Consider the following 5,858-nt stretch of genomic DNA (forward strand, 5'->3'; position numbering starts at 1 on the left):
CTGGTACACCAAGGGAACATCTAACACTTTGAGGGGTGGGATCGATTGTTTGGCCTGTTCTCCGAGCTGGGGAACGTCCTTTCTTTTTTTGTTTGTTGTCGCTTGCTGGGCCTGGAGGGGTGCAGGTTTTGTACTTGATTTCTTCCCGGCTGCACTTTTAGTTGATGATTTGCTCCAGCTAGCACTTTTCCTCTCTTTGCTCTGCTCACTTACCTTCGCAAGTGTGCGTGTATAGTCATCCTTCTTCTGGTGTAAGTCATATTGCGATGGTGTGTTAAGAAAAAGAAGAGCATATTCTATTTGCTTCTCGGTGTATGGCGCTGGGGGCTCGGGTTTTTCCTTATGAAAATGTGCATGCAGTTGGCTCTGTGCGACGGCGTCACTTTCCTCATCAGTAAGATCATAAGCACGGGGGGAGGAACCTTTGGTACTCTTGGGAGGGGCGACAGTCGGCGGATAGGACTCCTATCACGCTTCCGCTTACTGGGTGCCTGCCGAGTCTTAGTGGGCGCAGGCGGCGGCGAGGACGGCTGAGCCGGCGGTGGAGATCGAGATGGACTAGGGATGTGGTGGTCGTAGTCATGGGGTGATGGTGACATGTGACCACTCGGAGGAGGTGATGGTGACCTGCGACCACTCAGAGGAGGTGATGGTGACCTGCGACGACTCGTAGGGGGTACCCAGCCTGGAAGCTTGATGTTTTTCTTCTCCCAAAGAATGATGTCACCCACTACTTCTCCGAGTGTACCCTGACCTTCACCTCTAGGGATTTCAAGCTCCAATGACTCAAACGACGGTACAATTGTATCCACCCCGACACGAGCATAGCCAGCTGGAATCTCATTGCCATGCCATAGTGCCGGCTTACCTTAAAGTCCTAATGTAGGTAAAGCAAAGCCGGCCGCCACCTTCAGAGATAGGTTCCTGAACTCCTGATGGAGATCACAACGTGTCTGCTCCTTGATTCCATCCACGGGGTAGCCAGGACCGCCATCTATCATCCATGGACTGTCAGGCGGGGCCTCCGAGTCAGCCATGTTGCTTCGCCGCTGAGATGTGCCGTCGGTATTATCTAGCTTGCGCCCTCCTTTAAGTTCGTCAATCTCCCGCTGCTGCTGGTCAAGTCGGCGTTGGAACTCGAAGAACCGGTCATTCTGCACCTCCTCCTGGCGTTGTTTTGCTCTCGCTCGGCTTCTATAAGTCTCCACGTCGCTGGGAAACCCAATCGACCACGGATAACTAGGGCCGAGGCCTCTTGTTCATCCTCCCTTTTCGGGATTCCGGAGGACCAACGTCAGCAATTCATTCTCTCTATCGGGAACAAACTTCAATTTCCCCGATTTAATATCTGCCGTCACTTGAAGCCATTTTTTCCTGGGTACCTTAACCTTGCTGTCACTTTGAACAAGGTTCCCTATTCGCATGTCATACTCACACCCATGCGCAAGGAACCAATTTCGAGCCCTCAAGTCCCAGTTTTCTCGGATGGGTTCTGGAGTGACCCCATTCCGCAGCATCTCAGCCTCTTGTTCAGCCCACTTAGGCATGGCTTTTTTGTAGCCCCCTCGCCCCGTTTTATGGTGATATTCCTTTTCATCTGCATTCTTCTTGTTTTTCTTTGACAATGCCTCAGCATCCTCTGAGGTCTTGTACTCCACAAATGCATCCCAGTTATGCTCCTGCTTCGCTAGATAGCCTTCGAATTTTGAAGGTTTCTTGTCCTTCTTATAAGTTGCCCATAATCGCTTCTTCCACTGTCGGAATAGTTCGCCCACCTTCATAAGAGCCCACTTCTTCACTTTCTCCCTCTGCTTGTCCATCTCAATCTGCGTCTCCAATTCTGGTAGGGTGAAATGTGCCATGAGGTCGTCAAAAAGATTGCCTTTGAACCTATCGGCAACAAACTCACTTTGGGGCACCTTTTTTCTCTTTTTCCATTCTCTAAAACTGATCGGGATGCGAGCCCTAACCATAACTCCGCACTGATTTCTAAATGTCGTTGCGGCCTTTGTAGGTTCCATCGGTTCGCCAGAAGGTGATATAACTGTAAATGTGAAGTGGTCTTTTTAGCCCAACTTCTTTGCCGGGCCTCGTTTGTCCAACTTATCTTGCGAGGCCTAAGAGAATAAACATTCATTAATTTATATACATGTACATATAGAATTCCATTAATGGCTCTAGTGATCATATACATGTATATATACCTCGCCGGAGCCGTCGGCTTCGCCATCACCGGAGCCGTCGGCTTCTCCATCAACGGAGCCGTCGGCTTCTCCATCAACGGAGCCGTCGGCTTCTCCATCCACGGAGCCGTCGGCTTCTCGGTCGGCTTCTAGGTCGGCTGCGCGGATTATGTCATCGACCATGTCTTCCTGTTCGAAGTCTCGATGGAATAGATCCATTGTTTATGCAAAATATTAAATCGATAAGTACATGATTAATTTTGAGTTAATCGTGAGTACATAATAATAATAATGTCGGCGTAACATAGAGGGAGATGGGGATGCCGGTGACGACGTAACGTAGGGGGTCGTCGGAACGTTCGGGGAGAGGGGGATTCCGGTGACCACATAATGAACGCAGGGGGTCATCGTAACGTACGGGGAGAGGGGGATGCCGGTGACGACGTAATGAACGCATGGGGTCGTCGTAACATACGGGGAGAGGGGGATGCCGGTGACCACATAATGAACGCAGGGGGTCGTCGTAACGTAGGGGTCGTCGATCGTAATGTACATAGGGGGGAACATTCGGATCGGGGGGGAACAATTTTTACATAGGGGCGATGTCGGATCGGGGGCAATTTTTACATAGCGGCAATTTTTACATCGTTTTTACATAGCGGTAACATTCTTCATCATTTTTAAAAACCCTAATTAACCCTAACCCTAACCCTAAAAAACCCTAACCCTAAAAAATAAACTAACCCTAAATTAACCCCTAACCCTAATTAACCCCTAACCCTAATTAAATTAAACCTAACCCTAACCCTAAAAAATAATGTAACCCTAAATTAATCCCTAACCCTAACTAAATTAACCCCTAACCCTAATTAACCCCTAACCCTAATTAACTAAATTGGGGCCGGGCCGGATGGCCTACCTTGCTGTGCGGCGGCCGGCGGTGGCGTGGGGCGGTGGCCGGCGGTGCCGCGTGCGGCGGAGGCCGGCATCGACGGAGGCCGGTGTGCGGTGGAGGCCGGCGGTGGCGTGCGCGGTAGGCGCAGGTGCGCGGTAGGCGCGGTGCGGTAGGCGTGTGGGGCTGCGGCCGGCGGCGGCGCGTGGGCGGCGGCGGCGATTTGGGCAGCCTGGCGCCGTACTCTGCGCGCGGCTGGCCTCCACTGTCCCGGTCGATGCCTCCGACCAGGATGGTGACGAGGCTTATATACCCCTCCCCCTTTTGTCTCGGCTGGTGGCTCGGACTGGGACAAAAGGGGGGGCCTTTTGTCCCGGCCCAAGCCACCAGCCGGGACAAAAGGGGTGGATCCGTGGGCGTGGGGAACCAACGGCTCCGGCCGTTTTAATCCAACGTCCTGGAGCTCGATCCGTGGACTGCGGTCCAGGCCAATGGGGGCTTTTTTCTAGTGTTTTTTCTGTTTCTTTTTTAGTGCTATTTAGTGCTTTTCCCGCTCCCGCCACGACGCCGGCCGCGCGGGATAGGTTCCTGCCACGACACCGCGCGGGAAAGTTTCGCGCCACGATGCCGCGCGGGATAGTTTCGCGCCACGACGCCGCGCGGAGATTTCCCGCTCCCGCCACGACGCCGGCCGCGTGGGATAGGTTCCTGCCACGACGCCGCGCGGGAAAGTTTCCCGCCACGACGCCGCGCGGGATAGTTTCCCGCCACGACGCCGCGCGGAGATTTCCCACTCCCGCCACGACCCCGGCCGCGCGGGATAGGTTCCTGCCACGACGCCGCACGGGAAAGTTTCCCGCCACGAAGCCGCGCGGAGATTTCCCGCCACGACACCGCGTGGGATAGTTTCCCGCCACGACGCCGCGCGGAGATTTCCCGCCTACACGCCTCTATAAATAGCTCGTACGTCCCCGTCTCCCACTTCACTCACCGAACCCTAGCCCATTTCACAATGCCCCCGCCGCCGCACCCGCCGCCAATGGAGGTGGACCCGCAGCTCGCGGAGATAGAGGAGTGGGAGGCGGCAGCGCTAGCGGCTACCATAGAAGCATTTGAGAGGCAGAGTCTCCAGGAGCTGCATAAGAGGCGGCGTGTGGCGGAGCTGGATAGTGAGGATATGCATAAGCATCGTCGTGAGGAGGAGCTGCAGCAGCAGCTGCGGCAGGAGGCGGCAGGCAGGAGGGCAGCAGCGGATGCACGGAAGAACTAGTCGAAGTCGTTATTTTAGTTTAAATTTAGTTAACGTATCTAGTTAAATTCCAATAAAGTCGTAGTCGTTATTTTGGTTTAAATTTAGTTAACGTATCTAGTTAAATTTCAATAAAGTCGTTGTCGTTGTTTTAGTTTAAATTTAGTTAAAGTAATCTGAGGGAGCCTTATCTGGGGTGGTGGCTTCGACCGAGATGGTGGGTTAGTTTATACACCCCTTTTATCCCGGGTGGGGGCTCAAACTGGGACAAAAGTGTTGGGATTCGTAGCATAGAAAACAAAAAATTTCCTATCGCAAGAACGAAGAACAAAGCCAAGATCCAATCAAGAAGATGGTAGCAACGAGGTGAAGATCAACATACCCTTGAAGATCACAAAGTGTTAACGAGATCAGATCTCGTGGTGGATGTAGACGATCACTTGCCGCTTTCAAAAGCGCGTAGAAGATCTTCGGTGCCACGAACGGGCAGCACCTCCGTACTCGGTCACACGTTCGGTGTTGATGATGACGTCCTCCTCCCCATTCCAGCGGGCAGCGGAAGTAGTAGATCCTCCTCGAATCCCGACAGCACGACGGCGTGGTGGCGGTGGTGGTGGAGATCTCCGGCAGGGCTTCGCCTAAGCGCTGCTGGAGTTGCCGGTGGAAGAGGGGGCGGCTAGGGTTTGGGAGAGGGGGAGCTTGGGGCGCCGACCTCAAGGGGGGCAGGGGTGGTGCGGCCAATGATGTGTTTCCCCCCTCCCTCTCTCCCTCATTATATAGGTGGATCCCCAAGGGTTAGGTCAAAAGTCTCCGAATAAGACCCCAACACAAAACCTTCCATATTGCCAAACCTAGGGGGAGTGGGACTCCCCCCTTCCTTTGGTGGGGCTGGCCGGCCACCTTGGGAGGAGTCCACCTGGGACTCCTCCTCCCTTAGGCTGGCCGGCCATGATGGGTGGAGTCCCTCCGCCTTCCATGGTGATTTCTTCCGGACCCTTCTAGAACCTTCCAGAAAAAATACCGGATCATTTTCAAACCTAGAAAATGACTTCCTATATATGAATCTTATTCTCCGGACCATTCTGGACCTCCTCGTGATGTCCTGGATCCCATCCGAGACTCCGAACAAACATTCGAACTCCATTCCATATTCCATATCTACTTAAACGACATCAAACCTTAAGTGTGTCACCCTACGGTTCGTGAACTATGCAGACATAGTCGAGACTCTTCTCCAACCAATAACCAATAGCGGGATCTGGAGATCCATAATGGCTCCCACATATTCAATGATAACTTAGTGATCGATTGAACCATTTACATACGATACCGATTCCCTTTGTCACGCGATATTTTACTTGTCCGAGGTTTGATCATCGGTATCTCCATACCTTGTTCAACCTCGTCTCCGACAAGTACTCTTTACTCGTACCGTGGCATGTCATCTCTTGTGACCAAGTCACATGCTTGCAAGCTAATCAGATGACATTCCATTGAGAGGGCCCAGAGTATATCTATCCGTCATCGGGATGGA

Source organism: Lolium perenne, chromosome 4, assembly GCF_019359855.2.
Source record: "Lolium perenne isolate Kyuss_39 chromosome 4, Kyuss_2.0, whole genome shotgun sequence".
NCBI classification, from domain to species: domain Eukaryota; kingdom Viridiplantae; phylum Streptophyta; class Magnoliopsida; order Poales; family Poaceae; genus Lolium; species Lolium perenne.